Source organism: Tamandua tetradactyla, chromosome 1 (genome assembly GCF_023851605.1).
Source record: "Tamandua tetradactyla isolate mTamTet1 chromosome 1, mTamTet1.pri, whole genome shotgun sequence".
In the NCBI taxonomy this organism is placed as follows: Eukaryota; Metazoa; Chordata; class Mammalia; order Pilosa; family Myrmecophagidae; genus Tamandua; species Tamandua tetradactyla.
The window spans coordinates 44,002,115-44,020,603 of record NC_135327.1 but is presented as its reverse complement, the minus strand read 5'-3'; the positions used below and the strand labels follow the sequence as shown (position 1 = coordinate 44,020,603).

Genomic DNA, 18,489 nt, shown 5'->3' with positions numbered 1-18,489 from the left:
TCGTAATAATGATTAGTATTCTATCCGATCCCAATACCCAGTCTGTTATTATTCACCAAGATCCCTACCTAGCTTGCTTTATTTTTCATACTTAGACTGATCCTCAGCAAATATTTGTTGAATGATTGAACGAGTGCTGAGTATTTACATCTGACAGTTACCAAGTTCTCTGCACTGAACCCACACTGTTTTGGTTTCCTTGCTGCTAGAACAAATACAATACAAAGGGCTGGATTAAGCAATGGGAATGTATTGGCACACAATATTGGAGCTTGGAGAAGCCCAAATTCAGGGAACAGGAAGGCAACGCTTTCTCCCCAAAGACTGTGCATTCTGGGGCTAGCTGTGGTGATCCCTTTCCTTCGCTTTTCAGTCATGTTGCAGCGCACATGGCAGCATCTTTTCTAGTTTCTGTTGATGTCCAGCTTCTGGATGTTTCCCGTGGCTTCTCTCTCCACCTGAGTAATCCCAGATTAAAGCGCAAGCTGATTCAGTGGGACCACACCTTGACTGAAGGAACAACTCAAAGAACTCTTATTTACAACAATCACCCAGCAAAATGTGCACCAGGACCACAAACATGTCCAGTCCGATCCTCCACACACTCTCTACACTCTGCTTTCAGATGCTGAGCACTGCAAATGTTGTCAGATGGCTTTTAGTAGGTTCTGCCAAAAAAGTTCCAGGGAAGGTTGGAAGGCTGGAAAGGAGAAGGAGAAAGGGCTTCATCTTATCTGCTTTGCTTTCTATTCCTGTTAACATCACCGCAACAATGCATTTTACAGAGTGGCACTAGTTGGTTCTAGTTTTCAGCTTTTTTCTGCAGTTACAGAACCAGCCTTCTATCCTCTTAGAAGGACCAGCAACTGACAGTAGCCCTTCTTCAGAGATTCCTCTTATTTTTTAAGTAGGACGGCCCCCATTTCCTCCCTTTGCCCCCTTGCTCTGAAGATGGTAGCTGCTTCCTGTGGTTACAACCGTAATATCTCCTTTTTGCTTTTCTCCAGAACCCATATAACCAACTCCCTACATTACATTTTCTCTGTGAAAATAACTTATGTGGTGTTTGTTTTCTCACTCGACACTGACTGCTACATTACCTTATAGCGAACCTGTGATATAAATGTCACTATGTTCATTTTTCAGATGGGAAAACTGCTACAAGAAATGTTAAGTAGTTCTCCCAAGCTTACACATCTAGGACATGTTGAAAAGGGCAATATACAGTTATTCTATCATCTGAATTCCTTTTCTGCTCAATATTAGTTTTATTATTCACTTTAAAAAATATTTTTTTAGAGCAGTTTCAGATTTACAGAAAAATGGAGCGGTAAGTACAGAGTTCCCATATACTCACTAACCCCCCCCCCCCATGGATTCCACTGTTATTAACATCTTTCATTATCATGGTTCATTTGTCACAATTGATGAACCAATGTTGCTATTGTTAACTAAAATCATAGTTTACATTAGGGATTACTTTTCATGTTGTACGGTTTTGTGAGTTTTGAGAAATGCATAAGGTCGTGTAACCACAATTACAGTGTCACACAAAATAGTTCCACTGCCCTAAACACCCTCTGTGCTCCATTAATTCATCCCTCTCTCCGCCCCTCCCTCCCACTCTGAACCTTTGGCAACTATCAATCATTTTATTGTCTTTACAGTTTTCTTGTTAATCCGTTTTCAATTTACATACAGTAAAACTCACCCTTTTAATGTATAGGTCCATAAGTTTTGATAAATGCATATAACTGTATAATCACCACCACAATCAAGATACAGAATAGTTCAATCCCCCCAAAATTCCCCCTACTGTCTTTTTATAGTCAATTCTCCCCCCCCACCACCTCCCAGTCCTTGGGAACCAGTAATCATTTTCTATTTCTAGTTTTGCCTTTTCCAGATGTTCTATAAATGGACTCACATAGGATGTAGCCTTTTGAATCTGGTTTCTTTCATTTAGTATAATTTGAATCTCATCTTTGTTTTTGAGTATATCAAAAGTCTATTCCTTTATGTTGCTGAGTAGTATTCCTTTACTTGGATGCTCCCCATTTTATCCATTCACCAATTGAAGGACATTTGAATTGTCACTAGTTTTGGGTGATTATTGGTAAAGCATCTATTAACATTCATTCAAGGCTTTTGTGTGGACACAGTTTTCATTCTTCTTGGGTAAATACCTCGAAGTTGGATTTCTGTATCATGTGGCAAGCATATGTCTAACTTTGTAAGCAACCACCCAACTGATTTCCAGAGGGACTGAATCTTTACACATTTCCACCAGCAGTGTTATGAGAGCTCCAGTTGTCCCAAATCTTTGCCAACACTTGGTATTGCCAGTTTAAAAAGGATTTAGCCATTCCAATAGGTATGTAGTGCTATGGTAAACTATCAGTAAACATCTGGGCAGACTCTGGACCACATAAGTTCATTTAAAAAAGCTGCATAGCATTGTGGCTGAGTCTCCAGACCTAGCAGCCAGCTTTGGTACTGACTACCATTATGAAAGTGGGCATCAGTTTCCCCATCTGTAACATGGGGATAATAATAGGATATCTACCTTAATAGGTTGCTGTGAAGGTTAAATGTATGTAAAACAGTGGTACAGAATAATCACCGCTTAAGTGTTAATTATTATTATTGTTATTATTAGTCTCAGGGTTGGATCACCCCACTTAGCTACATGATATCCACACTTGCAGAAAATCAAGGTCAGCAGGTCAAACCTTGGGCTCCAAATAGCAAATCTTGAAGCCTTTTGGTTTGCATTCTCCATCTTCTCAAATTACTGCAGCACAGTTCTTTTCAGAAGCCATTCTGTATATAATGTAATACCCAGCCTCACTTTGCAAAAGTCCAATTTTGAAGACAGCATTTGAACTTCAGTGATTAAAGAAAGCATTTGAATTGTTATAGATCCCCATCTCCAGCCAAACAATATGCTTTTAATAGGAATACAGCTTGTGATTTATACTAGTTCCCTTTGATCTGCAATGCGGTCTACATCATCAGCATTAAGTTGAAATTACCCTGCAATCACACGCACGGAGCTTATACTTGCAGTAATTGCACAAAGAAAACCTCATTATCCTGCAATATGCACTTCAAAAAACAAACACACAACCTTTTCTCCCTCTAGTGGCACATTTCAAAAGCAACCTCAAATATCATGGAGGCCAGTGTTGCCTATTAAAATTGAGGGAAACAAATGCAGAGTTTACACAAGACTTGCGAGATTTGTTATATTTGTTTATTATCAGTTGTGGTAAAAAGTTTGCATTTTGTATATGCAAAATAATATTGCTGTCAAGATAACAGGCTGCATCGTAGCCACAGGGTTTTGTGATTTATTCTCACTTGACACTTTAGTTTTTATTAAAAGCAATAAACTAGGAGTCTGAAAACACCGTGTAGTCAGGAATTCTGATCTCTAGCTGCTCTATGGATGAATGAGTCCCTCTCTCCTCCACACACACCCTTGAAATCTTTAGGGAGCAATTAACGCTGAATAACAATGAGTTACTTCAATGGATAAGAACAAGGATGATGTCTCTGTGGTATCAGGCACTTAGTATGGGCCAGGCATGGTGCTAAGCATTTTCTATAAATTAACTCATTTTAATTCTCACCACAACGATGAGATAGCTTCTATCATTATACCCACTTTACAGATGAGTAAAACTGAGTTCCAGAGAACTTAAGTAACTTGCACTTGGGCACAGACCTTGACATGATTTAGATATGGCTGCCAGATGCTCTCTCATACCTTGAAAGTGCCTGAAATTATCATACCGGTTTACCAATTTTTCTTAAGCTTTTTGTTTTAAACTTTACTTAAAAATAAATCACATGATCCACTGTTGATGGGAATGTCAAATGGTGCAACCACTGTGGAAGGCAGTTTGGCGGTTCCTCAAAAAGCTGAGTATAGAATTGCCATACGACCCAGCAATACCATTGCCGGGAATCTACTCAAAGGACTTAAGGGCAAAGACACATACGGACATTTGCACACCAATGTTTATAGCAGCATTATTTACAATTGCAAAGAGATGGAAACAGCCAAAATGTCCATCAACAGACAAGTAGCTAAACAAACTGTGGTATATACATACGATGGAATATTATGCAGCTTTAAGACAGAATAAACTTATGAAGCATGTAATAACATGGATGGACCTAGAGAACATTATGCTGAGTGAGTCTAGCCAAAAACTAAAGGACAAATACTGTATGGTCCCACTGATGTGAACCAACATTAGAGAATAAACTTGGAATATGTCATTGGTAACAGAGACCATCAGGAGTTAGAAATAGGGTAAGATAATGGGTAATTGGAGCTGAAGGGATACAGACTGTGCAACAGGACTGGATACAAAAACTCAAAAATGGACAGCACAATACTACCTAATTGTAATGTAATTATGTTAAAACACTGAATGAAGTTGCATCTGAGCTATAGTTTTTTTTAATATATTTTTTGTATTTTTTATTTTTATTTTTTTCTCTATATTATCATTTTATTTCTTTTTCTGTTGTCTTGCTATTTCTTTTTCTAAATCGATGCAAATGTACTAAGAAATGATGATCATACATCTATGTGATGATATTAAGAATTACTGATTGCATATGTAGAATGGAATGATTTCTAAATGTTGTCTTAGTTAATTTTTTTTTAATTAATAATAAAAAAAAAAGAAATAGTAAAGGAGTTCTGCCAGCTGAAAAAAAAAAGAAATAGAGGACTGACACCCAGTTCCCCACCCAGATGCTCTTTACATGGCATGAATTAAGGGTGGGGGAAAAGAACTGTGGCCACCCACTCAATAAACACCTGCAGCACAAAGCTGTGGAAAACAGGAACTGCTAATTTTTATTGCCTACTGAATCTATGGGAATAGCCCTTTCACTTAAGGGAGCAGGGAAGATGGGATCCACCACTTGGCTACTGAGTGGGGTAATGGGAAGGGGGAAGGGTACATTCCCTAGGTCAAATGCCAGGCCTCACACAGGATTCCATAGATTAGGTTGAATAAATAGTCCTCAATAGTTTGTAAGGACTTGATCAAACTCCAGAGACTTTAAATAATTGTCTTTGCTAATTTTGACCAGCTTAAAAGATCTTCCTCCTAGAAGAGATTTCTCCAAGTGCCTTAAATCCTCATTATGGTGGGTTTTGATAAATAAAACTTTCAAATAGTTACAGAATCTAAACCAGCAGTCTTTATTTTAAGGTTTTTAATAGACTTTATTTTTGGAGCAATTTTAGGTTTAAAGAAATTGCATAGAAAGTACCAGTAGTTCCCACATACCCTCCTCTCCTCTACCACCACCATCCTCACCCCCAGGTTTCCTCTATTATTAACATTTGATATTAGCAAATAACTTCTACTTTATATCATGGTTCTCTTTGTGTTGTACAGTTCTCTAAGTGTTGACAAATGCTTGTCATGTATCCACCATTACAGTGTCATCCACATCCTCACTAGTATTTGTTATTTTGGTTCTAGCCATTATAATCACTGTACAGTATTCATTTATGATTTTGAAATGTTTTTTTATTGTGAAATATATATACAAAGCAAGGAAAGAAAAAAGCAATCATTTTCAAGGCACACTTCAACAAGCAGCTACAGAACAGGTCTCAGAGTTTGTCACTTGCTGCCATTCCAACATCTCAGACTTTTCCCTCTAGGTGCTCCAAAACACTGGAGGCTAGAAGGAATATTAATATAGTGATTGAGCAGCCATACTTATTTGTAAAAAAATAAAAAAATAAACCACATGCAATAAGTCACACAAATCCTAAGTTTACAGTGTGATGGATTTTACATATGTAGAGATGCATGTAACCACTGCCCAGATCAGCGTCACAGAAGGCCACAACTTTGCCCAAACAATATGGTTTCAAAACTTTCTAATATTAAAATACTGCAAAAAGCCTTATGTGTTCTTTATACAACTTTTGAACTATACAAAGCTATATAAACAAAAATTGAAACACTCTCATATTCCCCCTTATTGCCACATCCAGAGTTAATCATTGGTTGATGTATATCCTTCTAGGCCTTTTCAATGTTATATTTGTATTTATGTATGTGGGCTGTAATCACATAGCCACAGCTCATACTGTTGGCTCCAGGGCAACACTGGCTGTGCAATGATCTGGGTCAGGGGGCCACCTTCATATGCTAAGCTCTAGGATTACATCACCTCAGCTGTGGTCCATCCCGACAAAAATGCTTCCCATTCCCTGTCTCCTGAGACCCTTGGATCACAGTCTGCCATGACTGCCCTTCCCTGCCAAACGTAAGAGGGGCAGAAGGAGAAAATGGTCTATTTCTTACTGCAGCCTTCCAAATCTCCCAGATGTCTGCTTGGTAGTAACATGGCCCCCCTAGGTGTAAGGGAGTCTGAGGAATGTAAGCTTGATCTTTCCACCCTCCAGCAATAAGGCCTTAAGAAGTTGGAATGGGGTGGAATGAGCTGAACTGGAATGTTGCCACCACCTTTCTTTCATAACTGCATTGATTTTCTAATGCTGCCAGAATGCAATGCAGCAGAAATGGAATGGCTTTTATAAAGGGAATTTATTGAGCTACAAGTTTCAGGTGGTAAGGCCATGACATGTCCAAATTATAGCACCAACAAGAGGTTACCTTCACTCAAGAGAGGCTGATGCTGTCTGGAACACCTCTGTCAGCTGGGAAGGCACCTGGCTGGCATCTGCTGATCCTTTGCTCCTGGGCTCCATTGTTTTCAGCCTCTATTTCCTGTGGGGTTTCCTCACTTGGCTTCTCCAAGGCTGGGTTTCATCTCTTGGCTTCCTTTAGGTCTCTCCAGTCTCTGGCTTGCTTAGCTTCTCATGGCAATACATGTGGTGGTGTCTGCTGGGCTCTGCCTGTGTCTAGGTAACTTATCTTTCTGTTGGCCTTCCATGAACTTCCAAGCATTTGTGTCTCTGTCAGTTCTGAAGCAACTGTTTTCCAAACATCTGCATCTGAGGTTTCTCCAAAATGCTTCCCCTTTTAAAGGACTCCAGTAAACTAATCAAGACCCACCTTGCACGAGTGGAGTCACATCTCCATCTAACGAAAAAGCCACACCCCAAATTGGGTGTGTCACATCTCCATGGAAATAATTCTGTCAAATTTCCACCCTAAACAATAGGTCTAGCCCCACAAGATTGGATCAGGTTAAAACATTGCTTTTCTGGGGTACATAATAATTCAAACTGGCCCAATGACCAAAGTTATCTTCATTTAGAAACCCCTTTCATACTAAAGTAGAAATGACTGATAGCAAAGTGTTACTCTTTTCATGTAGATCTACATATTCTCTTCCACAAAGAGAATCTTGGCATCCTTGGTCATGGCAGGGTCCAAAATATTCCAAGCTGCCGCCTGCATCCTGCACCAGAAATCATTCCTTTTTGTTTTGTTTCTATTGACCACAGTATATTAAAATAGCTTTTATAATTTAGAGGGGGAATTGGCAAACTATGGCAAACCATCACTGTGTTGGTTCTACGTCCAAGTTTCCCACAAGTTGTTCCTGGCCAGTGACGGGGCATAGCAAGGAGGTTAAGGCAGGCCCGTTCTTGGGAGACAGGTGATTCCTTTCACAGCCAATTTTGACTTAAGTGATCCCCATTAATTTTGCCAAAAAACTCTTAGAACTGGGGGAGCTCCCCCATCCTTACCTCACAGGCATTTTCTCTGGTAAATTCCTGAATGTCTAATCCAGCCCTAACTGCCAAAAGATGGAAGCTACCCACAAGTCCATCAACAGATAATGGATAAACAAAACCTGGTATGTACATAAAATGGATCCCTTAAGTCAAAATTAATACTTCTGTGAACATTGGTGTATAAATATCTGTTTGAGTACCCGCTTTCAATTCTTTGAAGTTATATACCTAGAAATGGGACAGATATGGTAATTCTATACTTAGCTGTCCAAGGAACCAACAAGTGGGGAAAACCCACATTTAGATGTCCATTATGAAATCAGTAAAACTAAAAGTAGCCTGAATTGAAGTATGGTGTTTCCTGTGATCCCAGTGTCAAAGAGGTTCATACAAACCATTAAATCATCTTGTTTGGTTTAATGACAGTTGACAGTTGTGGCCCACTGTCATCTTCTCAGATAAATTGAGAAATTATCAAAAGCTGACTTGCAAATGACTCTTCTCCATGTTACCTCAATAGACTGAGTAACAAAAATCCATTGTCAACCTTTGTCGTGTTAGAAACACTTCAACATGGAGCAGGAAAGTTAAAAATATTCCATACAGGCTAGGCCAGTGATATTAACATTACGAATACGTCCTTCTCAAAAGACTCACGATCCCCGCCCCCATTTAATGGTTCACAGAGCTCTAGTCTAATGCAGACATTATATTAAATTGGCTCAAATAGCTATTAATCTTACTGTACTATGTTATTTCCCATTGACTTATTTATGATTTTTTTCAACTGTACACCAGCTTCATCCTTAAAAGCCCAAATGTTCTGAATACACTGAAACATAGTCAGCTAATGCATAAACTTGTGTGGTATATAATTTCCTAAATAAAAAAGGAAACGACGTTCAGGAGAAAAATGCTATCTAAATAACAAAATGTTATCTGATGTTAGAGCAATCATTTCTGAAGCTGCTGTTAATTCTCAAGCATTTAGCTTGTCAATTCAGAGAAATCAATGGGATTTTCTCTTTCTTTTGGAAGAAGCAAAAATTTATCTTTGTAAGTATGCAGGGGAATATGAGTCTCGAACAGGTATACAGGTCTTGACAAGACTTTTTTCCCTGGGAGTTGATGTGATGATTCAGCAACCAACTCTACCCTGGATGCACCTGAATTATGCCTGTGCCCTCAAGGATCAGGTATACTTACCCACTGCAGTGGTTGTTAGCTCTGGGCATGTGTGCATGGGTGTATTGGCATGCATGGGTATTTGCGAGGGGTTGTCTTGCTCTTCCTTTGTGAGGAGAGCTATGTGTTAGAGAATTATAGTTCCTTCCTGAAATACTGTTTTGATTTGTTAAAGCTGCTGGAATGCAATATACTAGAAATGGGTTTGCTTTTACAATGGGGATTTATTAGCTTAAAATTTACAGCTCTTAGGCTGTGAAAATGTCCCGACTCCAGGCTCCAACTGGATGGTACCTGGATTCTGTAAACAGGCTGCTGCCATCTGGGACACCTCTGTAACACGGGAAGGCACATGCCTGGAGTCTGCTGGTTTCTTCTGTCCCAGGCTTTGTTGCTTCTAACTTCTAGCTGCATGTGTCTTTCTTTTAGCGTCTCTCTTTCTCAGCTTCTCTGGGGCTTTTTCTGTGAGCTTCTCTGGGTTTTCTGTGCACCCTTTATCCTCTTTTAAAGGACTCCAATGAGAAGCTTAAGACTCACCTTGAATGAGGAGGGTCACATCTCAGCTGAAATAACCTAATCAAAAGGTCAATAAAATCAAAAGAATAAAAGAACATGGTCTTTTCTGGGGGACAACAGCTTCACACTACCACATGCTCTTCAGTTTATGCTTTGGCTCACTCCTGGTTAGGCATACTTACCACCTTTAATCTCCTGTCTTCCACCCCCTGTCTCTTCTGCTGCGATCTGATTGAATTATTCCATCCTGGTTTCTACTTTATGAAGAAAGTAAATTTCTGTGGCAGGAGCAACCTGGGTTAGAGGCTAAAGGCTGAGGTAACCTTGTCCTTCCCAATGTCTTGTCCCCTGAGCTGGGAGAGACTGTGGAGTAATGGAGTTGGAGCTTCACGCTTCATTTGAATGTTTACTGATATAAATAAATATATTGATCTGGGCAGAGGTTACTATTGAGAAGTAATCCTAAAGGATTTCTAAAAATCTGTGGGGTGCTCAGCTGCTGGACCTTTAAGGGTGGAATGAAGCATAGAACTGGCCATCCTGACATTCAATTCAAATGTTTAATTCAAACCTCAGAATTAAGGATCACAGGGGAAAACTCACCCAGGTTGGCCTAGGAGTGCAGGAAACAAAAAACAGGGATGGATTGGAGATGGCTTCATTGTATAGAATGGAAGAGAAATCAGAAACTCTGAATGTCAAGGTTAAAAAGGAGGGTAGAAAGCCTTACCTTTAACTTTATAGACTGAATTGTCCCCAGTGACCTAGATAGACAGATCAACTGATTGTAGTATGAGAACACATTATCTGTATTTATAAGTTTAGGGGGCTTCCAGCTGTAAGGAACAGAAACTCAGCTCAAAATGGAGGTTATGTCTTATAAGAAGTATTACAGGAGGGTGGCACCAGGGTTAATTAGTTCACTGGTTCAGCAATGTCAGGGAGCAGATTCCACCATTTTTTTATGACCCAGGCCTCAACACTTGTTCAGGATAGATCCTTTATTATTCTCAAAAGGTTGCATGGTTCCATGCATTGTTTGCATGTAGGAAACTATTCAATGGAAACAAATGAGGCTATTTTCTCCTTTTGTCAGTAGAAGACCTTCCCAAGAGACCCCTCAAACTTCTCTCACATTTTATTATTAGCCAGGATTTTGCCCCAGAGTCCTACATAAATCACTGACCAGGAGAGTCCCCTCCTTCCTACTCCTTGGGGCTGACAAGAATGACCGAGCTTTGCCTGCATAGATTTGCAGAGGGTGGTACAGGACTAGGGGCTGTTTGAGGCTATAATAATGCAAACAGAAAGTGAGAGTAGAGATTCTTCCAGGTACCACTTGAATTATAAAGGAGAGAAAGATGCCTACCTTAGCTGGTTCCTCTTCTGCCCCTCGAAAGGAACCTTCTGTGACAGAATAAATTTGCTAGTCTCAGCCATATGCAGGAGACTTTCCATCTCCCTTTGTTCCAATGCTTTGTCTTCCCCCAACCCATGTAAGCCAACTTGTAATGATTACTTTGGCTTCCCAACTTCAAACCTAAAAACGGAGTGCCTTCACCCCATTGGAGAACTTCAGTACTTTGAATACTGAAAACTCACTACCTTTACTGCAAATTAATTAACTGATGTTATTCTGATATATACACTAATCTTTCCTTGATGGGGTGGGTTTGCATGTCATCCCACCAATCAGAAAAGTAAGAAGTCCTGGACATTCAAAGACATAGTCCAAACTAAAGACCTATGTTGTCCAGACCAGGGGCAGATACCTTGTAGAGAGCCCCTACCTGAGCAACTCAACAACCTATCCTCTCCCCTCCCTTCCCATTCTCTCTTCCTTCAGTTTCTACTCTTCTCCCATCCTCTCTCCTCTCACTGGCCCTGTGAATTGATATATATATTAAAGCCAAGGAAGCTTCTGGGGTGGGGGGAGTGTGCTAATTCTCTCCCACCATATCCCCTTCATAGCACTATTGTCCTAGCCTCAGACTCTTCATTCCTCAGACTACCCCTTGGGTTGTGTAGCCTCAAAGATTGATTAGCCCACTGGGCTGCAGGGAGCTCTGAAGAGTTCTGATCCCCTGGAGGACATCGATTTGGCTCCCCCATTTTACTTTACTGGTAATTGAATGTCAAGATAATGGATGGTGAGTGGGGAAAATGAATCACAGGCAAGTACAGAAAGTGGGGTAAAGTTTTGCAGAAGAAGGAAGGGTTAAGATTTCACGATTTGAGAGTTTTAAGATTTTACGTTTGTTTGGTGTCTGTTTTTCCTAATAGTTTGGAGAGAATTTGGTAAGCAAAGAAAATGCAATTACATCCTAATTTTCCAATGATGACTGTTAAAAATTCTCTTTGCAGGAATTGACATAGACCCATCAAAGAAGAAACCTCCAAGAATGACTGTGGGGAAATGAAAAGAATTTTGAGACGTGGTTTGTAGAACACCTGTTTATAGAATTGTTCATCATTCTGATTCTAAGCAAGTCATCTTGACTCAGTTGAAAAATAATAAAACACTTGTCTGACTACATTCCCTTCTGGGGCTGTGGTTAATTTTATCTGCCATCATCCTTACCCCTCCAGGTAACGGATTTTTTCTTTTGGGACATTGCCCTCCCCAACTCTGGGTCCAGGAGTTTCATGACAATGATGCCATCTGTTCTGGCTTTAGAAATGACCCCAACTGGTTGATGAGTGTGTTCCATGGATCTCGCAAAAAAGGTGCTCTAGGAGTGGGAATGTGACCAAGGCAAGCCCAATTACTTGATTCTGGGACTCCTTGTAGACCAATTGGAAAAGAGAAGCCTCTCTCGCTAAGAACCAACAGAAGGATGTTAAGTCTGAAAATGCTATGCTGACCTGAGAATTATGTCCATTGTAGAGGAAAGCAGAAATGAGCAATGAAGAAAGAGATGAGCCATGATGATGTTATTTGAGTTCCTGAATCCAGCCATGGATTTGACTTTTCTGGGAGTCGAAACATTCTTTTTTTTATTTAAGCCCATTTGAGTTGGGGGACTCTTCTTTATAAATGACAGCATTTTAGTACAGTCAGCAAGTTACACCAGCTTTAATGTCAGATCATCTCCCAATCATATCCGTTACTTATCCTCTCCAATGCCGATCAGAATCCAAAACACTATAGTGCACCCCTATACTCTGCTCTCTCAAGAGCAGCCTATAATCCTTGTTTTGTTAGTTTTTATCATTTTTATTTTTAAATTTTTATTTAGAAAAAGTTTATGATTTTCAAAAAAGTTGCAACAATAACACAAAGAATTTCCAATACCCTTCACCCAGGTTTTCCAAGTGTTAATACTTTAATATGTCACAGATCATGTTAATACCAGGAAATTAACATTGTAATAATACTATTAAGTGATCTACAGACTTCATTCAAATTTCACCCATTCTTCCACTAATGACTGGGTTGTTCTACCAATAACAAGATCACATGTTCCATTTTGTTCTCTTGTCTTAGGACTCTCATTCTGGGACCATTCCCCGATCTTTGTCTTTTGTGGTCTTGACATTTTTGAAGTGTTCATGCTACTTGTTTGACCAAGTAACCCGCAGTTTGCGTTTGTCTGATGTTTACATGACCTAATTTAGCTACAGCATTTTGGTAAGAATACTGGAAAAGTGATGTTGTGTCCTTCTTAGTGCATCACATCAAAAGTCACGTGCTATTCCAGAGCAGAGGCTCACAGATTTTCCTGTAAAAAGACAGATAATAAATGTTTTAGGCTTTGGGGACCACACACAGACTCTGTCAGATATTCTTTGTATGTGTTTGTGTGTCTGTGTATTTAAAAGTATATAAACCATTTCTTGGCTGAGGGCTGTACAGAAACGGGCTGTACCAAAACAGGCTGTGGGTGGATTTGGCCCTTGGGCTTTAGGAGTCTAGTTGGAAAATGATCCTTTGCAAATATGTCAGTTAACGTCACGCCTCCACTTGAACCACCCATTGGCTTTCCACTTCCCTCAGAGTAAAAGCTGGAGTCCCTCTCCTGTAAGACCCTATGCAGTCAGCCCCAGGTACTTCTCCAACCTTCCCTTCTACCATCCTCCTACTTCATAACTGTGCTCCATCTGGAGCAGAGGTTCTCAAACTCTCAAACTCTCAGAATTACCTGGAGGGCTGGTTAAAACATATTTCTGGGTCCATCCCCAGAATTTCTGATTCAGTAAATCTGGGATAAGGCCTGAGAATGTGCAGTTCTAAAAATTTCCCTGATGCTGCTACTGGCCTTGGGGTTACACTTTGTGAACTGCCAGTCTAGACACATTGGTCCTGTCTATATTTCTCCAGCAAACAAAGCACACAGCCAATCCCAGAGCCTTCATATTATATTGGGTGTTACTGTTACTGATAAGAATTTTTCTATAGCAATTTGCTTGCAGTGGTTGTTAGTAAATGCTTAATAACCAAATATCTGATTCGTAACATTTGATGATTAACAGAATTTTTGGCATGCAAATTCTCCAGCCATGGCTAACTTCAAGCTGCCACTGTGATGTCACTGAAAGCTGGAAAGAGATGTGCATCCTCAGTCTTAGTAAGTTGCAGCACAACATTTGCACAATTTCTTCACGCCTTTGCTTAAATGTCATCCCCCCGATGGGGCTTCCCTGACCATTATAAGATAGCACAACCTTTCCCCAACCATTCTCTCTCCTCTTACTTTGGTATATTGGGTTTATTTCAATCTGTCATAGATTTTTTTTATTGTTCCCTACTAAGAAGTGATCTTCGAAAGGGCAGGATTTTTTGCCTCATTCCAAGGTGTATCCTCAGTACCAAGGAGGAAGCCTGGCACAGAACAGGCGAGCATAGCTATTTGTTGAATGTGTGCATGCATGAATGAATTTATCTATGTATTTATTCATTGTCTGTCTCACCCACTAGAATTTAATTCCTTGAGTGCATGGGCTTTGGAGTAGGTTGAATTATGTTCCTCAATCTACATATGTTCTTAATCATGATCTGCTTTCTTTTGGGTGTGAACCCATTGTAATTAAGATCTCTTGAGAATGTTATTTTAGTTAAAATGTGGCTCACCTGAATATGGTTGGGCCTTAATCCAGATTGCAGGAGGACTTTGTACGCAGAAGCAATTCAAGCAAAGAGGGAGGGAGCCTCAGGGAGGAGCTGGAAACCAGAAATCAGCTAAAATGCAAAAGAGAAAGGAGAGATTTCACCACACAACAGGAAAGTCAAAGAACCCCCAGGACTGCCAGCTAGCCAGCAGGCTACCAGTGCTGGGAGCTAGCAAGCCTTCTAGCCTCCAAAACTGTGTGCCACCAAGTTCCTGTTATTTAAGGCAACCCATTGTGCGTTGTTAGTCATAGTGACTGGGAAAGTGAAATAACCTTGTCTACTTTTAGTCACTGTTGTATCCTCATCCTGGCACATAGCCGGTACTGTATAAATTGTTTTTTGAATGAGTTAACCCACCAAGTTGCGGTGAGGATAACATGAGAGAGTATATTTAAAAGTGCTAAGAAAGTGGGAAATTGTGATGCAAATGCAAAGAGTTTTATACCTTCTCAGCCTCTTAATGAGAGTAGGGAAAAGTTCTGGCCTCAGGTGGGAAACAAGGAGGGAGCAGAGACAAAAAAAAAAAAAAGATCTTGGAACTTCTCTCACTCTAAGAACCCCATTTGCCAATGAGAAGAAATGAATGCTTTAAGTTGAATCTTTTTCTCACCGTCTGATCCTGGGAGACCCCACACTGAGGGAACAAGGGGTTGCGATTACTTTTTTTTAATATATATTTTTATTGATAAACAACATGCAACACAAACATTCTTAACATACAGACATTCCATACATGGTGTACAATCAATGGCTTATGATGTCATAACATAGTTGTGTATTCATCACCATGATTATTTTTTAGAACATTTGCATCACTCCAGAAAAAGAAATAAAAAGAAAAAAGAAAAAACTCATACATATCATACTCCTTACTCTTCCCTCTCATTGACCACTAGTATTTCCATCTATCCAATATATATTAATCTTTGTTCCCTGTATTTTTTTCTATATCCCCTACCACTCCCTTTCATTGATCACTAGTATTTCAATCTACTCAATTTGTTTTAACATTTATTCACCCTATTATTTATTTATTTTTAATCCATCTATCCCTATCATAGATAAAAGGAGCATCAGACACAAACAAGGTTTTCACAATCATATAGTCACACTGTGAAAGCTATATCATTATACAATCATCTTTAAGAAACATGGCTACTGGAACACAGCTCTACAGTTTCAGGCATTTCCCTCCAGCCTCTCTAATACACCTTAAACTAAAAAGGGATATCTATATAATGTATAAGAATAACATCCAGGATAACCTCTCGACTCAGAAATCTCTCAGCCACTGACAGATTTCTTTTATTTTGTCTCATTTCTCTCTTTCTCCTTTCAGTCAAGAAGGTTTTCTCAATCCCTTGATGCTGAGTCCCAGCTCATTCTAGGAATTCTGTCCCATGTTGCCAGGGAGGTTTATACCCCTGGGAGTCATGTCCCACATATATGTGATTACTTTTGAGTGGTTGATTCTCTTCAGAAGCCTGCAACTGAGGACAGAAGAGAAGACATTATACAAGCCGTAGGAGCACAGGACTGACAGGGCTAAGTGCCTCCAAGGGGGCACAACATAACAGATATTTGGTGGGAAACCAAACCCAAGAAGCCATAGCTTGGCAAAGTTTTCCAAAGATCGAGAGCAAATGCCTGGTTCCCTCTACCTTTACAAGCTGGTTTGTCAGACAGAGTCCTTAAAAAGGCAAGGCTGTGCAGGGATGTGGGGGTGTCAGCCCAAGAAATATGGACAGTTCATCTGCATACTTTTTGGTGACCTTCCAGAATGACAGCCAAGCCACCAACGCTTCCCTGTTTGCAAACGATAGAGATCTCATTTCTGGGGACGGCGGGATTGATGTGGCAGCCGCAGTGCCATTAGACCTGGAAGATCCTCTGTTCTCATTACTGTCTCCTGGCAACATAGCACCAGATGCCACTATGAATATTAATGATCCATTTTCTCATGTAACCTTAGTGCCTTTCCACCAGCTCCTCCAGCCTACGGTTGGGGATGGCTGTTATCTGCTGCTGCAGTTCCCATCTCAAGGAACCTTTTCCTTTTCTCCCCCTGTTTGAGAAAAGAATTATTAGTGAGATTTTTATCTAAGGAGAGGGTTTCTACTTCTCTATGGAGACGCTCATTTTCTGAGCTGTATCCCATCTTCTACGAACGATAACAGCATCCTCATTCTGTTTGAGCTTGTCTGCAATCTCTTTCGCTGACTTTATCTGCTGGTTGGAATATGTAATTTGTCTAATATCTTTGCTTCTCCATGTGTGGGATTTAAAAATAAACATGGAGTTGAGTGAAAAGGGAAATCGAGTATTACCAAATTCTCAGTGGGTTTCATACTTACAGGCTTCCAACCACTTCAGGGCTGGAGGAAGGAGTGTGATAAGGGGCCACTCCAGACTCATTGGTCTGACTTCTGATCCTTTGATTCCCCATGGTAAGAAGCATAACCCTTGCAAAGGCAAGGTGTATTGAATTTATTCAAGCTGGGGTGCTAATTCCTTTAGTTCTTTGCTTGTTTTTTAAGGCTTCTGAGCTATTAGCTTATGGTTATATGTAATTTAAAGGTTATGCTGCACATGGTAGAATGTTCCTTTCTCCCTCTGTTCCTCCCTTCTTTCCTTCTCCACCTCCTATTTAGTAAGAAGCGTAGTTTGTGATTTTAGAACACAGACTTCAGAGGGAGCCTGTCAATGTAGGGATCTTGGCTTTCCTATTTATTAGTTGTAGGATCTTGAGCATGTTGCTTAATCTTATGAGCTTCTGTTTCATCACCTGTAAAGTGTGGGTGAAAATACCTACTTCACTTAGTTTGATGATAGGTTAAATGATATAATATATGTGACATGTTTAGTTTGGTGCCTGGTCTGTAGCCAGGACTCAATGAATGGTGGCCTGGAGTAACAGCTTGTTATAATAAATGGCCCCCAATACGCATGCCTTCTGCTATCCACACCCTGGGTATCTGCTTTGCACAGTGATCCTGGAATTGGCCGTGTGACTTGCTTTCACCAATGGGATACCAGCAAATGGGACTATGGTAGATACTTAGTAAGTGCTTGTACATTGGGGCTTACCCTCTGGGAATACTGCTACCACCATATGAGGAAGCCCAGGCTAGTCCTTTTGAGATCACATGGAGAGAGAGGCCCTGCCAGTCCTCAGGCTGAATGCAGCTGCACCAATGGGCCTGGGCAAGACTAGCACAGAGCAGGAAAACCATGACGTCACCCATAGACAGAATTTGGGGAAATAATAAAATTTTAGTCTAAGCCATTAATGTTTGGAATCATTTGTTATGCTGCAAAGGCTAACTGGTATACCTGATGCTGATTACTTTCCTAACGGTAGTCTCCATTCAGCAATAATCCTGGAAAATGGATGATATTATCTTGCGCTTTGCAGGTGATGAAGCGAAGGCTTAGGGACATCAGGTAGATGTCTCTTTGACTGTGCAGATCCCTGATAAAGCCTGCTAAGGAGGAAGCACGAGGAGCAAAGCATCTTTAAACACTGTTCTTAGTGAGGAAAATCTTATCTCTCAGATAGAATCCTATCATGGATCTCTCGGTAGTTATCAGCTCTTCTCATGTACAGTCAAGAAAGCATGATGGAGCTGAGGAAAGAAATTTGCAAACTAACCTGGGTCTTTTCTTTTGCCTTAAAGAAGGAGGCTGGTAACAGTTTGTTATCTTTTTCTGCTGTTCCCTGTTGATGGCTCTGTGTACCGGCTTCACTTCGCAGTTTCAACAGAGGAATAGAAGCTGCTGGCAACCACTGCTCCTGAAAGCTTCAATGCAGGACAATGACTTCCATGCAGGACCATCTTTCTGATGCCCTTTCACTTCTCTTTCAGGGCTGTCATTGCTTCTTAGTGGGGGAAGTCACTACACACCCCAAATGGCTGTGAACGTCAATCATTAAAAACACATCCCATTAGGTTAAACTTTGTAGTCTTTAAATGTCTCCTAG

At 40.3% G+C, this 18,489-nt stretch overlaps 2 long non-coding RNA genes across 2 annotated transcripts in view; one reads left to right on the top strand and one right to left on the bottom strand.

Annotated features, from left to right (window-relative positions):
* LOC143684237 (uncharacterized) overlaps positions 1–11,936 on the top strand; it is a 28,853-nt gene extending 16,917 nt beyond the window's left edge. Inside the window, exon 5 of the long non-coding RNA XR_013175931.1 lies at positions 11,762–11,936. This is a non-coding gene — a long non-coding RNA (uncharacterized LOC143684237). The remainder of the gene's footprint in view (positions 1–11,761) is intronic.
* Positions 11,937–12,773: 837 nt separating this feature from the next.
* Positions 12,774–15,174, bottom strand: LOC143684233 (uncharacterized). Its single transcript, XR_013175928.1, has 3 exons — positions 15,118–15,174; positions 14,469–14,576; positions 12,774–13,119 (listed from the first exon to the last, which is right to left on the bottom strand). It is a non-coding gene; the product is annotated as an uncharacterized LOC143684233 (long non-coding RNA).
* Between the last annotated feature and the right edge of the window lie 3,315 nt (positions 15,175–18,489).